The sequence below is a fragment of the Protopterus annectens genome, chromosome 4.part1 (assembly GCF_019279795.1).
Source record: "Protopterus annectens isolate FY-2018-M chromosome 4.part1, PAN1.0, whole genome shotgun sequence".
Taxonomy (NCBI): Eukaryota; Metazoa; Chordata; order Ceratodontiformes; family Protopteridae; genus Protopterus; species Protopterus annectens.
The window spans coordinates 446,732,570-446,753,347 of NC_056734.1; positions in this window are offsets into that span (position 1 = coordinate 446,732,570).

Here is a 20,778-nt window from a genome sequence, read left to right on the forward strand (position 1 = left end):
TCTCTGGCTGACTGTGATGACCCTGACACATTTGTCATACCTCTCATCCTCAGAGCAAGAAATCTGGACAAAGCCATACAAAAAAGTGGGACAAAGGCCCAAAAATAAAGACAATTTTTAAAATATTGCTCTTATAAATTTAGAAAGATAATAGAATAGGTCTTGCATTAGTATGAATTTTCTGAATGGTATGAAATCTGAAACTCAAATGCCTGTCATTATTTTCTAACTTCAGTCTTTAATGATTTGTCACTAATTTGCCAAAAAAACACAATTTTATGAAAAATGGACCAAAAACGTGATGTAAAAATATAAAATAGCCACACAATACAGCTGGGAACCTGTCAAAGAAGGGACACTTTAATATGAGTACTGCTAACTTGAGCAGCTGACAAAATAAAAGAATCTACATGCATTTCTGAAATAAAAGTAATCTATAACTCTGATTATTACAGTTATTTCTTAATTGTAAACCCTCCATGTTTTCTTCCAAAATTGCTATTTTGCAGAGGGATTATTAGGGGAAGAGCAACATTTTGAGCCAAAATCGGGGACAGTTGAGAGGTTTGGCTATGCCTAATTCTATAAAGCAATTTATTTGCATGTACCTCTCAACCTGTTAATGCAATAAATCTGGACAAGACCAAATATATTGGGGGAACATATAAACAGTACTAAAAATTGCTCTTGTATAAACTGAGACAGTTGATAATAGAACCACAGGTCTTATTTTAGCATGCATTTTTCTGAAGGTTATGAAGTCTGAAACTCAGTGTGTCATTATTTAGTGACTTAATTCCTAAATGATTTTCCAGAAAACCACTAATTTTATGAGGAACAAACCAAAAATAAGAAGCAAAAATCTATTTATTCTTTGAAAATCTGGACAGTTGGGAGGTGTAGTTCAGCTGGGGCTAAGTTTGCCACTCTTCCCCCTCACAAAATCATGGTCGAATGGAGCCTCCCCCTGCAGCCATTCCAATGATCCATTACTTGGCTATTTCACTCCATTTACTATAAACACTAATATGCATACTGATTTACTTATGTGATGATATGGACTTCATTTGAAAGTTTTATTTTGTATTTTACAGCACAAACACTAAGGTATCTGCTAAACAAACTTAGCATTAAAACTTCTCTGCCCTTGAAACTAACATTCATTGAAACAGCATTGAAACCCACATTCAAAGAAAATACATTTTACCAGTGGCAGATAAAGATTAATTCTGGGCTCTTTTCAAATCATAGGCCCCTTGCATATGAAACATACATGTGCTCTTTGATACACCTTCCTATTGTTTTGAACATTTTTCCAGTAAACAATGAAACAAAACACATGCACCAATAATGACAAAACTGCCCAATTCGGAACATTTCCATCATAAAAGTCTACTCACACTTCTACAGTCCACCATTATCAGTAAATATGCACAATTCTACAGTCCACCATTATCAGTAAATATGCACAATCTCTGAAGTAAAAAAATCATCTAAATAATTCCACATTAAATAAATCTGTAACTAATGAAGAGGTTGCTGCTAGCAAACACCTTTATATTTCACAGTTTCATCGAAAAATTAAAGTGTCTGATGCCCGAGGAATAAATTGCCTATATTACATTAAAAATAAGCTAGTCATATTGCAATAGGAAATGGATGGCAGACTGATAACAGGTTCATAGTTAGCATCTTAACTTTTTCAGTATGGCAGAATTCACTCCTTGTGGGAGTAGAACCAACAACCTTCTGCATCAAAAGCAAGTACACAACCTGTTGTGCTATTAACAATGCAAGCTGACTTAGCATAAGCAGCACTAAACTTCCCTTCCCCTGCAGCTCTCAGCTCCTTGTAAAATCTACTCAATACTCAACTGCATCTCAACTTCGCAGCACAAGAAATCTGGAAAAAGCCAAATTTATTGGGGGGGGGTCAAAAGGCCAAAAACCAGGGACATATTGCTTGTATAATATTGGAAAGTTGCTAGAATAAAATGCTGTGTTACCACCATACATTTTACTGCCAAGGCCCCTGTGCAAAACAGTCAGAGCAACATACCACTATGCCAAATCAGCTGCTTTGTGAAAGAGAGGAAGACTGAAACTTAAATGGCTATCATTTAATGAATTCAGTTCTCACCATAGCTTAGCACAAAACACCTGGACAAACCCAGTAATGAGGGAATACAGCCCTCAGACATATTCAGTGAATTCAGTTCTTGCTATAGTTGTCAACCTTAGCACAAAAAACCTGGACAAAGCCAATAATGGGGTAATACAGTCCCAAAAATAAGGACAAATTTCAAATATTCATCTTATAAACTTACAAAATTGCTAGAATAAAAGGTTGTGTTACTATGTATTTTCTGAAGAATATGAAGTCTGAAATTCAAATGCCTGTGAATTTTACTTGACGAACAAAAGCAATTTTCAGCAGAGGCCCAGGGAGAAATACTGCAGACACATGTCTTTGTAAAATGGCAGGATACCAGAGCAAATCCACACAAACACAGGGATGAGATGCAGACTCCACACAGAAGGCACCCTAGCCAAGAATCAAACCAGAAAACCTATAACTGTGAGGCAACAATGCTACCACTGCACCATCAAATATGTAAGGAATTAAACATTCAGAAACCTGAAGTCTGAAATTCAAATGCCTGTCAATTTTATTTAACATTTGTTAATCAGGACAATCTGACTTGGAACAAAAAAACAATTTTCAGCAGAGGCCCAGGAAGAAATAATGCAGACATGTCTTTCTAAGTAACATAGGAGGACACAAAAGCAAACCCACACAAACACAGGGAGAAGATGCAGACCCCACACAGAAGGCACCCCAGCAAAGAATCAAACCTGAGAACCTGCAGCTGTGAGGCAACAATGCTACCACTGCACCATCAAATACCAAGTATTGCAGCATTTAGAAACCACAGATATTATGAGGAACAGATTAGATCAAATATGAGGCAAAAATCTGCAATTTTTTTATAAATGATGGTGGGTAGGGAATTCAGGTCCTTAACACCTGCATACAAGGTACAGGGTTCAAGCCTGTGTATCTCTACCCACCACCATTTGTTCTCTCTAGCCACCAGTATATAGTAACTGGGGCATTACACACACACCACCTCCTTATGTCAGCATATGTGAAGCTTAGAACATCTTATAGCTGCACAAGTATAAATATGTCATTTTCATCATGCAAAATATCTAGGGACCCTATCTTATTAAAGTCGCTAGTGACATGATACCAAAATGTAGCTATGGTAACCACATTTCTGAATACAAATCCCTGACATAAGCATACTGCTTTTCTGGGAGAAACAAATCTCTCTGGGGCTAGCAGTGAACATGTATTATCACACATCTAGCTAAGGCTATTAAAATTTTAAAATCCAAATGCCAACTGCTTTACAAGCCCAACGTGCTATCAGGTACAAAATGTTTATTATGTATGCATTTTTAGGGGATTTACTTTCTTTCAGTGGGCTGGTAAATGCTCCTTCACACACACCACCTCCTACCAGCCCAAACGCTCCTTCACACACACCATCTCCTATCAGCCCAAATGCTCCTTCACACACACCACCTCCTACCAGCCCAAACGCTCCTTCACACACACCACCTCCTACCAGCCCAAACACTCCTTCACACACTCCTACCAGCCAAAGTGAACAACTAGATCCGCGACCAGGAGAACATCAGTGATCAGCTCCTTCAGCCCAAATGAGAACAGCAGCAAAGCGATCAGCGACCCGGTACTCACCAGCCCCTTCAGCCCAAACGCAACCCGGTACTCATCAGCCCAAACGAGAACACCAGCGAAGCGACCCGGTACTCACCAGCCCAAGTAAGCGATCAGCTCCTTCAGCAAACACGAAGCAATCCACACATACCCTTTGCGATCAGCTCCTTCAGCCCAGAAGATGTAAAGCAATCCACACACACCCTTTGCGATCAGCTCCTTCAGCCCAGAAGATCAGCGACCCGGTACTCACCAGCCCAAGTAAGTGATCAGCTCCTTCAGCACACACACCTTTGCTCCTGACTGAAGCCCACACACTGTCTCGCAAGTCCTGCGAGAGCAGCTCAGTCCTCTCATTGGCTCTGACTGCGGCTGAAGCAGTCTGGAGCTCCTCTGTGTGGTGCGGTTGTCACCGCACAGAATCTTGGTATCTCACAGCAATGATTGCTGGGTACCTGTTTGTCCTTATCCGGACTGCTGGTAAGGCAGTCAGGATCAGGGCTTGTGAATTTTGTGTTTAAGTTTAACAGATATTTTTTGTTTTTGTCTAGGTGGGAGGGCTGCAGTCCGATAGGACGAGCCGCCCCTGGTCTGGACTAGTGCGCATGCGCGAAGTCCGCGATTTTTAAACATTTTTTTTTCTATTTATTTCTTTTTATTTCTTTATTTTAAAGTTGAGGGGGCTGCAGTCCGGCAGTCCAATAGCACGGGCCGCCCCTGCTGCTCCTCTGACTTCTCATCAAAGCCACTGAAGTGAATATAAAATGTTCGCACTTTTTTCTTGTAAGTCTCAAGTTGTACAACACATGTCATATATGTCTCTTGTTTTAGATACTCAATCTTCAAATCATATAAATAAATGCCAGAGGAGTTTTATTTTTGCTATCACCTTAATGCCATGTTATCTCCAGGATGATGCTCTGAATTAAAACTACACCTAGTGTTATTTTAACTTGCTACTTAAAGGACTAATTTTTTTTTACAAAATGATTGATATAGTTGACATAATGCTCAAAAGAAATACTAGCTGATCAGATCTGTTATGCAGGTTGGACTCTTTAGTCATAATGACAGATCAGTCTGGATATATATGTGGTCTCTGTTAGTAAAGACAGTTTCATCTTTGAGGCATATAAATGGAAATATTAATTTCAGTCAGTTTTGTACCTGGGAAGCTCTTTATTCCTGTAGAATAATTAACACTACAATATTCCAATCATAAGAGCATTTGAAAACGTTTAGCCTATTGTAAATCACTGCGCATGTGAAAAAGATATGTTTAATTGCTAGAATTAATTAATGTTTTTTAAATAATCACCTTATAATTTAATAACAAAAAAAGTAACGGAACACTGCATCAGTGGTACATCTGTGTATACGTGTGCATGTGTGTGTGTGTGTGTGTGTGTGTGTGTGTGTGTGTGTGTGTGTGTGTGTGTGTGTGTGTGTGTGTGTTTGTGCTTGTGCATGTGTCTGTGTATATGTACATGCACATATGGTGGTGGGTGTTTAAATATTCCTTGGTACCTGCTTGACCCCCCCCCCCAGCCCCACCTGAACACACATTGTTTTCTTTTTTTTTTCTTCTTCACTGCATATAAACACATATGTTCATTTGGACTCACCTTATACATTATTTTAAATATATATGCACATACCAAATGATGTTTAAATTAAATCAAATGTATGACAAAAAAAACTGTGAATTTAAGATTTGAGTAGTTTTGAACATTTTTCTAAAAAGAACTGAAACAAAATGTATTAACTAATATTAGCAAACTCACCCATTTTAGAACATTTCAACCAAAAAAAGGCCACTACAACTGCTGTCATTATACTCCAGCAAAGTCTGCACCTGCAGATCACAGCAACTTCATTGTATGTACCTCAAATTTCCAACTGCTGTTAAGAAGTGCTCAAAGAATTATTTTTATTTTTTTATTTTATTTTACATTTGTTGACCGGGATAGTCCGACTGGATGCATGTCCATTTTCAGCGGAGGCCCGGGGAGAAAAGCTTCAAGGGTAAGCAGATACAGCATTACATAATACCAACATTACATATTACAAACAGACTATTTACAGAGATTATATACGTAAGCAAGTTAAACAAGTTCCACAGGTTACAGTTAATCCTGAGCGCAAGTCAGGATTAAATTAAATTACACAGTAAACTGGTTAACAGATTTTTACACATTCTAGAGAGAGTTAGCCAGGCTTGATACACTGACATAGCCAGTTAAGTGAGAAATGTTGTTTGAGTCTAGTTTTAAATTGACCTAAGGTGGAAAGTAAGGTAATATCAGCTGGAAGAGAGTTCCAGGATCTACTTACAGAGTTTGCAAAGAGAGAATCACTGGCTGTGTTATTAATTTTGCTACTCTGAATTAGTAGTTTGTTAGAGGATCGAAGCGGTCTAGGATTGTTATAGGGGGTGATAATATTTTTAAGTGCAGGAGTATTGTCTGGATTATAGAGGATTTTATAGGCCATAATCAGTTGGTTATACTGGATTAGGATGAGTAGTTCAAGCCACCCAAGCTGATTTAGATTGATGCAATGATGTGTCCTAAAAGGCAGTCCAGTGGCAAACTTGGCAATGTGGTTGTAGCAAATTGAGAGTTTGTTAAGGACAGTCTTGTTTAAATTCAAGAGTAGAGGGGATGCATACAGAAGGGTTGAAAGAAGGTGAGAGCGAGCTATGGCAATTTTAGCTGGAGGGGTTAGGAAGGCTTTTATTCTGTAAAGTGAACCTAGTTTTTTATTGATGGTTTTGATAGTTTGGTTAACATGTAGGTCAAAGTTTAGATTATTGTCTATGATGACACCTAATAGTTTTGTGGAGGGGCCAGGGGAGATTATTGTGCCATCATTTGATTTTATGGTAAAGGTGAAAACGGTAGACCTATGTGTTGGTGAAAATAACAGCATTTTAGTTTTTTTGGGATTTAGGATCAGACGATGTTCAGAAAGCCAGTTTTCTATTGTATTAAAGGTGGTCTGGGTAGCTGACAATAACTCTACTGGAGATGTGGCTGAGCAAATCAAGCTGACTTTTGGGATGACAGTATAAAGGTCGTTAATGAAGATGGAGAACAGCAAGGGCCCTAGTATAGAGCCTTGTGGTATTCCAAGGGTGTTAGGTAGAAGGTTAGAGACTTTGTTCTGCCAGAGGACAGCCTGCTGTCGACCATTCAGGTAGGATTGAAACCATTGAAGGGCTACAGTATCTAGACAGAATGTTTGCAGGGTGTGGATTAAAAGTTGGTGATCAACCATATCGAATGCCTTGGAAAGATCCAAGAAGAGGGCTAAGGATATATAATTATTGTTGCGATTATGGTTTATGGTGTTGGTAAAGGCTAGGAGGGCTGAAGTAGTGCTGTGATGAGGATGGAAGCCATGCTGAGTGTCTGCCATAAGGTGATTCTGGATTAGGTGATGCATGAGTTGTCCACGAATACATTATTCCATAATCTTTGCAAGTGGAGAGAGTATGGCTATTGGACTATAATTGGAGAATTCAGTAGCAGCTTTGCTTTACACAAATGTGCAATAGTCCTGCAAAGTCAGACAGATGATGGTTAACTTGACCAGGAACAAGATGTGTCATTTTTTTCTATATACAGCCCTTGTACACAGCAATCATAGTTCAGTTGCTGACTGTTTCCACTGCTCAGCTTACCCTAATTTTGTCTAATATTTTTTCCACTTTGTTTTGGCCCTGTTCCTCATAACATTTTTATTTTCTGATAAATCACTGAGGATTAGTCTAGACAATAAATTCAGACATTACAGTTTCATACCTCTTATTGTTTCAAAAGTGCATGTTGATTCAAAACCTGTTATTCTATTAACTTAAGAGATTTTTCAAAAATGTCTCTGTTGCTGTTCCTTTGTATCCTCATTGTTGTTGGCTTTGTTTAGATTTATTGAGCAAAGAATTTGAGAGGTAAGCTTGCAATGCTTTTGGAAAAATAAATAAATAAATACATACATATTAAGGGTCTATATTATATAGTCGAAGTTTCAAAACTTCAAACCTCACATGAGCAAACTCATATGAGCGAAGTTTGAAACATCGACTATATAATAAAAAAAAAAAAAAAAACTTACCATACTGCTCTAAGCAGGGGTGCAAGCCCCCCTGCACCCCCCACACCCCCTCTACTTAAATATACCAACTCCGAGAACACACTTCCATGCAGAAAGGGAAAATTTCCCATTCTGCACGTGAAAAGCCATTGACTTTCACCTTTGACCTTTCCGACGGTCCGATCATATGATGTCGACCACCTATGATTCAAACATCGGAACAGTCACTCATCTAATATACGCTCCATATTAATTATTGACTAAATAATGTATTTCAAGCTTGTTTCTCAAAAACACACATCTGCTAAAGTATTTTATTTTATTTCACACTAATTAAAACTAATCTTATAAAGCTAGACTGTTTGCTATCAACAGAGTATGTTCCTTTCATCCACAGACAGATCATAACCCCAACCCAGCAGTTATGGCTACTTTGCTGTGTTCACCTCATCTGACCTTGACAAAATACCAAAGCAAAAAAAAAACATAAAAATAATGAGGGACAAAGGCTGAAAGCCAGGTACAATCTTTAATATACGATTCTATATAATTAGAAAGTTGGAAGAATAACAGTTTTTGTATTTGCCTACATTTTGTGAAGGATATGAAGTGTGAAACACTGATATCTGTCATTGTTTAATGGCTCAGTTTCTCAATGATTTGCGAGGAAGCAAACATTTTGAGGAATAGATTAAAATATGGATAAACATTGGGGCATTCTGCAAAATGAGGACCATTCCAGAGCTGCGTAATATTTTTAATACAAACAACAACCACTTATTCCAATGAAATGCATTTCGGTATAAGAAACAGCATAAACCAAGCTTTTGCAATTGTCACCAAAATATACTTCAGAACATAAAAATAAACTACCATGGAGGAATACATTAGTAAGTTAAATAATAAAGGAACAAAAGCTAATTAAGGTCTATAATAAATTAAACATTACCTACATTAAAGACTCTGTCAGCAGGCTCAGCAAATATCTGAAACTTACCATAAGGAAGATCATAGTGGAACACATTAAAATTAGCATCCATAGTCAAAATAATCATAAATGTTTCTTTTCATGCATCAGATGATTAAGAAGTAGCATTCAGTAATGCCCTGAATTAATGCATAAGGATATTACCCACTTTGACCCTAAAGATACTGCTAATATGATTGCAGATAAATTTGTGCCAACTTTACACCAGAAGCCAAAGCTGTAGCTAGGGTGTGGCAAAGGGGGTGGGGCTGCCCAGGGTACATCCTGTTAGAAGGCACAATCACGACTGTAGAAGATATGCCATTTCTTCACTGCATGTCCTTTTGTTAGAAAGCTGAGCATGACAGCAGTGTATGTAGTCATTTAAGCAGCCATGATTAAGATTGTGATTTCAGCCATACAGTGTGAGTGTGTGTGTGTGTGTGTGTGTGTGTGTGTGTGTGTGTGTGTGTGTGTGTGTGTGTGTGTGTGTGTGTGTGTGTGTGTGTGTGTGCATGAGGAACTGCAGCTCTAAGCTAATACACATATTTGCTACAGCTTCAGAAAGGTATTTCAACATATAAAGAGCTATTGTATAGAAACATAACAGCTCTTTGCCCAGACTACTTTTTTGGTCCTTACTTATCACTGTAACTCTAAGTGGGAGGGCACCAGTTGAGAGGTTGCCTGGGTGCCATTTGACCTAGCTACAGCAGTGAAAGAAACAACTATTGAAGTTCCACTATTTTCTGAGTCCCTTCCTCCTGTCAATATTAACATGGAACATTTCTTAACTGCACTCTCCAGTGCTTAAAATACCCACTCTGTGGGTCTGGATAATACCTGGCTGGTTAACCAGCAGTACCAGATCAATCCCCTCATAACCCCAGTTGTCACCTCACAGCAAGAGGTTCTCCGGTTCGATTCTCGGCTGGGGTGCCTTCTGTGTGGAGTTTGCATGTTCTCCCTGTGTCCGCGTGGGTTTCCTCCGGGTACTCCGGTTTCCTCCCACATTCCAAAGACATGCATCTGGAGCATTTCTCCCCGGGCCTCCGCTGAAAACAGGCTCTGTGGAACCTAGTCGGACTTTCCCGGTCAACAAATGATAAATAAAAAAAATAAAAATAAATAAAATAAATCCTTCTGGAAAACTGCAAAAATTAATCATAGTCACAGGCTATGTTCCTGAGAAAATGTCTATCATTATGCCCCTTTATAACAGAGCACTGCCTTATATCATAGAAAGTCAAAGACCCATCAGCATAATTAAGTGCTATAGAATATATTAATATTTGCCTGATTTTATAAGGTCAAATATAAAAAAAAACATACTAATGATATAGAGCCACTACAATAAACTTCTTTTACAATGCCACTGAACCTGTAAATAGCAGTTGGGAAGGTTCATATAGTGTATCTGGATCTAGACAAAGATATTTTACACTATTCCCCATGCAAGAATTTGAAATAAGCCTAAATAACTAAATCTAGAATCATATCTTGTCAGAAAGATAGTAAAATGGCTGATAGATAGAACCCATGTAGTTATAGAAGGTGCCACTTCTGAAAGTAGAAAGGCATTCAGAGGCAACCCTCAGGGCTCAGTCCTGGGACCTGTTCTATTCAGTATTTATTTGATGGATCTCCATATCAGTAAGCTGATATATGGATAGCTAAATTTGCCAATGAATGAAGGCTGGGAGTTATTATTCACTTAGAAGCTGATATCAGTAAGGGCTAAATGGAGATCAATGGTGTATTATAGACTTAAGTTAAATGAAAAGAAGTATAGTGTGCATTTGTCAAGATCAGGGAAGAGAATATTTTTAGCAGATATTTTTCAGTATTTGACAAACACTAGACAGGATTTTTGCCAGGTCGAAAATTTAACAGTTCACCAATAGTAATATTTAGTGCACCTCTGATGGTTGTTAATGCTAGGAGCATTAATAATAAAGTTTTTTTTTATTGGACAATTTGCAACGTTCCCACCAGATTGATGTTATTGTTCATGAAAAATGGTTAAAGAACAATGACTGGAAACCAGTTCTGCCAAGATATAAATGTTTTTACTGTAACAGACATTCTAGCAAAAAATCAGGTGGATGTGTTATGATAGGGATTAAAGATACCTATGAGACCTGTGATTATTACATGTTCAGTGATAACACTAATATTATAGACTGTGTAACTGTGATGATAAAGACATCCCTGGAACATATAGCAATTGTTGGGAGTATATAGAACACCAATGTCAAGTGCAGATGACCTAAAGGAATTCACACATTTCCTGTATGAAACACAGTAAGGAAGAATAATATTAGCTGGTGACTTAAATTTACCAGAAATAGACTGGAATAATATTGACTCAACAACGTTAGTAAGGAAATTATTCACAATGTATATTCAGGAACAACAATTGCTTCAGATTCTAAAAAAAACTACCAGGGGATGGAACATACTAGACATTGTTTGTATTCCTAAAGAAATTCCTCTTACTTCAAGTGAAGTTTTACCACCATTGGTGTGCAGTGATCATGGGGTTATAAAGGTTAATTTGTTGCTAGATAATTCTGCCAAAATGAAATCTAAGGCAAGGCACAGAAGGTTAATTACAGATTATATGGAAGCAAAACAGTTACCATGTAAAACTAACTGGAGTGAGGTATTCAGTGGAAAAACTACATATGGAATGTAGAAAGTTTTGAAAGAGAAATTGTTTGAGTGCTAAAACTCAAAAAAAATGTTTTAACATCAGGACCTAGGCATACAACATCAGGGGGATATATATCTATAAGAACAAGATATCTGATTAAGATGTGAGACAAAAAATATAAGAAATGGAAGAGACATGGAACTACAACTTTGAAAACTTAAATACACAAGCTGGGCAAACAGATTAAGCATAGTGTGAGACAAAAACAAGAAAACATTTGAAGAAAATTTATATGAAGATATTGAGCACAATAGAATGTGGAAGAAGTAAAGACATACAAATTGATAAACGGTGTGCAGATTCTAAAATATATTCTCAGACAGAACAGATTATAGATATATTTACAAAATCTTATGCAAAACAGTTTGGTTCCACAATAAGTTGTCCTAATGACAGCCAGGTAACCCCAGATACTGGAATCAAATTAGATATATTGAAAAATAATTGCTCAAACTGGATACAAACAAAGCTCAGGGAGGCAACAGAACTGGTAACAATGACCTGAGAACACTTCAGCAAGAATTCACGGTACCGTTATATCTATTATTCACTAGGCGGAATAAATATGGAGAGATTCTTCAAGATTGGAGGCATGCGCTTATTAAACCTGTCTTCAAGAGAAAGGGGAATAGGACAAACTCAGAGTCATATAGACCCTTAAGTCTACTTTCATGTTGTGAAAAAATAATGGAGAAGGTAATATTGGATAAGTTATTTTCAGAAATGGATATGTTGGGACTTGAAGCCATATATCACCATGCATATGTTGAAAACAAATCTATTACCACCTGTAACATGATGTTCTATATAATATAATAACAGCTATGAATGAAAAAGTGTGCTGTGATGTAATTTATATAGATTTAACTTTATTATTTGACAGGGTCATACACAAACACTAATCAATAAATTAATACAACTAGGTATTGATTTACTCTTGATAAGATGGATAGCTGCATAGCTTACAAATATGACATGTCAAGTATCATATAGCAACTGGACAGGTGAAATCCTTGGTTACAGTCAGGGTGTCCCACAGGGCTCAGTCCTAGGCCCTTACTTGTTCAGATTGTATCTTTCAGACCTAACTTTTTCATCTGAGGTGTTCTACAGTCTGTATGCAGACAACCTGAAATTAGGTAAACTGATTACACATGTTACAGATAAGGCATGTCTGCAAAATAACTTGACTAAATTTACCATTTTGGAGCACAGGAAAGTAATATATTGATAAATACATAAAAAACTAAGCATATGCGATTTGAGAGACATGAACTGAAAGGTGGTTATTTAATACAGCACACAGTGATTGAAATTGTAGACTCATTTAAGGACCTGGGTATACGGGTAGATAGATCCAGCTATGAGTTTTTCGAATCATCTCGCCCAATTGGCTAATGATAGTTATAGAAATATAGGTTGTAGAAAAAGATTTATAAAGTCTAGGAAATCAATAATTATGCTATTGTTTGTTAGTTACATTAGACTCAAACCTGAGTATGGAATAATAGTATGGAAACCCTAAAAAAAAACAAGCATGAGTAAACTGGAAAGAGTACAGCAGAAATATACCAAGGACATCCATGGATGTGAAAATTTAAGTTATTATAGAAGACTAAAATATCTGAACTTGTACATTGTCTCTTAATGATATCTAAGAGAAGATATTACTCAAGTATATAGGGCATTTAAAGACAACTACCTCTGGGAATGTATGGGGTTATCAAAAAGTACTAGAAAATCATCAGACAACCTACATAGAAGATTCTATAGGAATGAGAAGTGTACTAATTGGTTCTCTGACAGAGTAGCTGATGCATGGAACAGACTATCAAATTACATTAAAGCAAGTACTAGTTTAGATATTTTTAAGAACATGTACACTTATGGGAACAAGTGTTTTGGCATATTGGCAAGCTAGAAGTGCATTAAAAAAAAACAAACAAACAAAAAATACTGGGGGTACAAATTTTTTTTATTCAGTGTTTCTTAAATCTCTGGAACGTTACATAAAAAAACAGAGTGATCCCCCTACTTGCATTAAATCAAAACTTGACAATTAGTTGGGTGTCTACAAATTCATTTCTGCCATGATTTGTTTTTCCATCCTGTAGGAAGGTGGTACTTAAGAGGGGTTGGTACTGACAAGGACTAACTCTGCCCTGTATGTTCTATAAATTCTGTGAGTCTATAAATGTGTGCAGTGTCCAACATGTTTTTTTTTTTCCTCTGAGTATAGCTATAGGATATGGATAGCAAACCCTTGTTCTACTATTGCATGTGCCTGCAGCTGATTTCATACCACTTAACCACTTAAAGCAAGAAATCTGGACAAAGCCACAAATAATGGGAGGAGATCGGCTCAAAAATGGGGCACTTTTTAAATATTGCTCTTCTAAACTTAGAAAGTTGATAAACGAACACGTTTTGCATTAGCATGAATTTTCTGAAGGATACGAAGATTGAAACTCAAATGTCTGTCATTATTTTCTTTTTTTCCCAAATGTTTTTATTCATTTTTATAACACGATAACTTAACGGTATAGTAACAAGAAAAAACAAACTATATACAATGTCCATAACAACTAAAAGAGCAATATACATAGTAGAAAACTTAATATTTCTCTAACAGATAAGACAGTTTTGTTCAAGCAATTAATTGATGGGTTGTGTTGTTAGTCCTCGCTTTTATAGTAGCAATCTCATTCTTACAAATGCATTTCACAAGATGAATAAACTCAACTTTAAAGACAGGAGTAGACTGGGATTTCCAATTTTTAGTAAACATTTTCCTTACTATAGAGAGGATTGACCACAGTAAAAATGTTTGTTTTTTTAGGAATATCTTCAGGAACAGGAACATTGAAAAGGATAAGGTAGTCAGAAATTGTACAGTTGTCATTCCATAGAGCTTTACAAAGATATTTAAAGTTTGGCATTATTTTCTGACTTCAGTCCTCAGTGATTTGCCAGTGATTTGCCAGAAAACCACAGTTTTATGAGAAACATGTCACAAATATGAGGCAAAAATGTGGACATTCTATGAAAATTTGGACAGTGAAGAGGTATGGTTGGTTGCCCTTAGCAACTGATCAAAGTACTGAGTTAGCAATCCCTAGTCATATATTACTATGAATAAAGATTACAAAATAACTGTGCAGTCTAATAGCCTACAAAGTGCGTTCCAGCCGATCTCTAGCCAAGTAATGATTTGACAAGTGACTGTGCAACTGTATTGATAGAGCTTCAGAAATGTTTTTTTCCTTTATAAGTTTGTGTTTTATTTATTTATTTTTTAATTGTGACAGAAAGCCATTTAAAACTATGAGCAGTGGTAACAATAGACACTGCCCACAGCAGAATATACATTATTTTCATTAAAATTTCCTTTACAGTAGAGGAAATTGGGGGGGGGGGTCCATGCATACCTGTAACCAGGTGTCTGGATGTATTAAAATAAAAAAGGGTTGGAGCAGAGGGCTAAGGTTGTGATCTGTAGATCCTGTGGTACAGGGTTTGATTCCTACAAACCTTGTTTGCCTACTCTATAATCATAAGTAAGTTATTTAATCAGATAGGAGTTGGGGAATTTGGGCTACACTTCACACTGTTCCCATAGCTACAAGCCTAATAACTACCTTTGAAAAAATCAAGGGCACCTTTTTAATACTACTCTAATTCACTTAAAAAGTGAGGGGTGTAAGGGAAGAGAAACACTGGAAGTGCTTCATAACATGGAAGATTAAGTGAATTATTTTATTTTTATTTATTTTATTTTATTTTACATTTGTTGACTGGGATAGTCTGACTGCATGCATATCCATTTTCAGCGGAGGCCCGAGGAGAAAAGCTTGATGGAATAACAAGTCAAAATAACATGTCACATATTACAAATAACAAATATATTATTTACAGAGATTAGATGGGCAGACAATACAAATTACATATAGAATATTTTCAGTGATTAGAAGAGCAAACATTATAACAAATCATCAGGCACTGTTATTCAGCAAGAGACTCGGATAAAATTACGTAGTAGGCTACCTAGCAGATTTACACATTCCAGAGACAGGTTAACCAGGCTTGATACAGTGACATAGTCAGTTTGCTCCCAGGTGGTGTTTGAGCCTAGTTTTGAACTGACCAAGTGAACAGAGTAATGTAATATCAGCTGGTAGAGAGTTCCACGGTCTACCTACAGAATTTAGGAAGAGTGAGTCACCGGCTGAGTTATTAGTTTTACATATCTGAATAAGGAGTCTGTTGGAGGAACGCAGGCATTATACATTTAAGAAGGACATAATAATAACAGTAATGGAGTTGTCATGTCTCAAGCAGTAACGTTGAATAGAATTGCAGTGAATAAGTTAGTTCACAGGAGTTTGGGGTTGTCTGGGTGGAGTCTGAGGGAAGAAATGAGTGTTTGTGATTATTGGATGTAGGGTTAAGGGAAGAAATGAGTGTTTGTGATTATTGGATGTAGGGTTAAGGGACGAAATGAGTGTTTATGATTATTGGATGTAAGGTTATGTTTGACAAGGAGATTTTAATGGAAACAGAAGTGGTTGGAAGTGAAAAGTAAAGCTCAGTGACAAATGTCTTCCTAGGAGGTCCTTATTGCACAAATATTTAAAATACATTTTTTTTAGTCGAGTCATTATTTTTGAGGGAGCCTATTGAATCCAGAAACAGATTTCTTCTGGCTGAGGATTATCATGTGTTGAAAAACCTGGAGGCAGACAGACTGGCAGGAGAAAATGTTATGTAGGCAATAGGAAAAACGAAGTGAGAAGTATACATGAGGTGAATCATGAGGAAGTGTGGATTGTAAGGAATGGTGAACAGAAAGTGGTTACATTTTCAAGAGAAAGGAGATGATAAGCTGGAAGACTGGACTGTTTCATGGTATGCAAAAATCAGAAGTAAGATCCTGGATACAAGGATATGGAGAGGGAAACACTGGATCACAGATGTATTTTCAGGAACTGGAAGTTAGTTCTTTGAACAGAAGAATGACAATGGCATGCTTGAAATTGGTCAGAAGCAGAGAATGCAGAGTGGACACAGGCAATGGTGCAGGGAGTAATAGGAGTGATAGGAAGGAAATGGAGATGGAATGATGCAGGGAGTAATAGGAGTGATGGGAAGGAAATGGAGATGGAATGATGGAATGGTGCAGGGAGTAATAGGAGTGATGGGAAGGAAATGGAGATGGAATGGTGCAGGGAGTAATAGGAGTGATGGCAAGGAAATGGAGATGGAATGATGGAATGGTGCAGGGAGTAATAGGAGTGATGGGAAGGAAATGGAGATGGAATGGTGCAGGGAGTAATAGGAGTGATGGCAAGGAAATGGAGATGGAATGATGGAATGGTGCAGGGAGTAATAGGAGTGATGGGAAGGAAATGGAGATGGAATGTTGCAGGGAGTGATAGGAGTGATGGGAAGGAAATGGAGATGGAATGATGGAATGGTGCAGGGAGTAATAGGAGTGATGGGAAGGAAATGGAGATGGAATGCTGCAGGGAGTGATAGGAGTGATGGGAAGGAAATGGAGATGGAATGATGGAATGGTGCAGGGAGTAATAGGAGTGATGGGAAGGAAATGGAGATGGAATGATGGAATGGTGCAGGGAGTAATAGGAGTGATGGGAAGGAAATGGAGATGGGCTGTGGGGAAAGGAAGCTGCAGGGTAGGATAGAGTTAAGGAAGTCTTGAGAGGTGAGGTAATGCATGACCAGGGTAGGAGAAAAAAGTGTTGTACAGATAACACGTCATTTATCGGGGTCTGAGAGAATGGCAAGTTAAAGAGCTGATAAAGGTGATGAAAAATGGGAGAACTGGAAAGCATTATTGAAGGTAAGGCTGAGTGAGTTTTAAACAGGAGATGAATTTGGGAAGAAAGGTGCAATTTAGTGGGCAGAAGGCTGTTTGCATGGAAACTGAAAGAGAAGAGACCAGTGTGATTGATTATGCTGAAAAAGACTATGGGTAGGGAAGGGAAGTTTTAAACAAAGGGATTTGTGAAGCATTTAGAAGTTAATATCACTATTTAACGGAGGGTGAGAAAGATCTGAGGAGTTAGTAGAGGATAACAAGTGCTACACAGGAATAGGTATGAAGATTATGGACATATCAAGCTATGTAAAGAAGTCAGTATTTCATAAATGATGATAGACTCCCACCAACTGAAAGGAGAAAGAATGCAGTACTAGATGTTTTCCTTATTATTTTTTACAATAGAGTGTATCTAGAGATACATGAAGTTTTGCATTATTCACCTGCATAAGTTTAATGGTGGTGACATTCCATGTAATATTTGAGGAAGACCTATAATCTACAACACATTTTGGACTAATACAAGTTATGAAGTAAGATTCAAATGTATTTTTAGGGATCCTATTGATGAGGTGTGAGAAGGTAATTGAGTGGCTGATTGATGTGCGGTCAGCAGCTTTCATTAAAGCTCATATATCAACTAACATTTTGGTAGAGCTGGCAGAATTTATGTACTATATTAAGAGGAAGCAGATGTTGAGGGACAGTGCGGTATTCTTTGATATAAGGAAAATGTTTAATTCTATGATGTGGTACTATCTGTTTAGGTAAAGGATTCATTATTAAAGTAAGGGCTCTATATGAGAATGTGGGATTAAAGATACTGGTCACTGTGGAGAACTGTGATTCATAATTAGAATGGATAGGTGGGCTATGGTTGGCATATGTCCCAAATGCATTTTTAGATGATTATTGAATATCTGGCTCAACAAGTTTGGGAATGTCTTAGTTTCGACAGAGGGGTAAGGTGAAGTAGTTATTTAATTTATCTGTAGTCGCCAGCATGCTTATTTTGGCCAATGTGAAAAGGTTGTGAGAAAATATAATGAGTTTGGGGTAGTGTTTGGACTTTATTTATTTATTTATTGTCAGTGCTAGTGACACTGGAAAGTATGGGGGAAGGTGAAACTGGCACCAGCTAAAATTAAACTGAAAACCTGGGATTCAGGATGTTTCCCATCTTTACATCTAATTAGTCAGTATATTCTGAAGGATGTAATTGAAAAGCCTCGCAAGATATTGACTAGATGGAGTCATAAGGTAGGAGCATTGTTCAGTGGTGCTGATTTGATTTTTATGGTGTTACCACTGCTGCTAGTGGCTTACCTACTTCACCTTACCTCTGCTTCCTTAGGATAAGGAGCTAAAAGAATGACAAATATATATGTAGATTTTTTTTGTGAGCAGTGGAAAGGGCTGTGTATAAATAAGGAAAGGCTTAGTACTCGTTGGAGTGCTGTTGGTTGGGAAATGATAATTTCATGTGATATATAGCAAAAACTAACCTAGATAGTAGGTTGAGGAAGGATATACGGAGCAGTCATATATGCAGTTTAGTTGCAGGGGTTATTTTAATGATGTCATTTAAAGATTGTGGGCTGACCAGAAAATGCTAAGGAGATATGGGAAGAATGGAGTGGCAGAATGGAGAAGTGAAGATGCTGCTTCACAGGTAAGGATGGGGTGATGTTGACAGACTGATGGAGCTAGACAAGGATTTAATGCGTTGTTAAGAGTTAAGTGAAGCAGTAATGTTACCCATGAATCATGAGTTGCTGTATGACTAATTACAAAGTCTGAGGAAGAGGTAATAAATGTGGGGCAGATATGCATGGTGAATAGGTGGATGTAGGCAAAGTAGGATGATCATGAAAATAAACGGAGGATATACAAAGATGTAGTGTATAGGAGAGGTGTCATTGCATGGAAAGTTTGTATAAAGCTGAGACTAGGAATACTAACGTTTAAGGGAAGAGGAATTTTCATTGAGGATAGTTCAGGTTAATCAATTGATGGAGTTAATTAGTTGGTCCAGGCCTGAGGGTACTGAAAGGGAGATAGTTTAGGTGATAACATCTGTCTACTTGATCAAAATGCATTTTATTTTATTTGTTTAGTTTAATTTAGTTTATATCTATGGATTACAACATGTATGCTCAGTATAAGACAGTTATTCCGTTAGTTCTGTGTCTAGGTTTACATACCTTTCTGTTACATCTGCATGTGTGTGTGCGTGTGTGTGTGTGTGTATGTGTGTGTGTGTGTGTGTGTGTATATATATATATATATATATATATATATACATATATATATATATATATATATATATATATAATAGCTGTATCTATAGCAGTATCTATACACACACACACACACACACACACACACACACACACACATATATATATATATATATATATATATATATATATATATATATATATATATACACACACACACACACACACACACACACATATATATATTATATTAAATAGCTGTATCTATAGCAGTATCTACACACACACATATATATATATATGGATCTACTTTGGAAGCTCAAACTTATAAAACTTCGAACTTTATATAGTCGAGACCATAACACTGAAGTTTTGAAAGTTCATAACTTCAATGAAAAAACATAAAAACAATTTTTTTTTACATTTATACCATATTATACACAGGGGGCAAGCCCCCTGCACCCCCACACCCCCTGCTAATTAAATATACCAACTCTGAGATTGCACTAGAGTGAAAAGAATGGTAAATTTCCCATTGTGCACTGTACAGCGATCTCCATTTAAAACGTTCGAAGTTTCAAAACTTTGATCGTATGGTCTCGACCATAACAAGTTCGAAGTTGAAACTTTGAGCTTCCAAAGTAGACCCCTATATATATATATATATATATATATATATATATATATTTATATATATATATATATATATATATATATATATATATATATATATATATATATTATATATGTATATACACATATACGCATATGACAAGCTCACAGTTGCTAGATAAATGATATTGCTGACTGCAGATGACATTCCTTGATTATATCATTATAAGCCGTGATGTAATTAATTTATGATGTTTAAGTGATGGTTTAAAGTTGACAGCTATAACGGTACAATGCAATGTTTTCTGATAAGCAGATTTAGTGCAAATCATTTTATATCATGGGTCATCACGTGTTGAAACAGCAGTATTCAAATACCATTAATTAGGATCTACAATACAATCTTCCCAACCAGCAGTTCTCTTGACATTTCTGAAATTCTGGAGTCCTGCTCAAGGTACTCATAATGCAAGTATAGCTCCATAGTCCCACATATGCTATCGGACCACAACATAATTAGGTTATGAGTTATTGAGAACCAGTCTTGCATACACAGTGCTG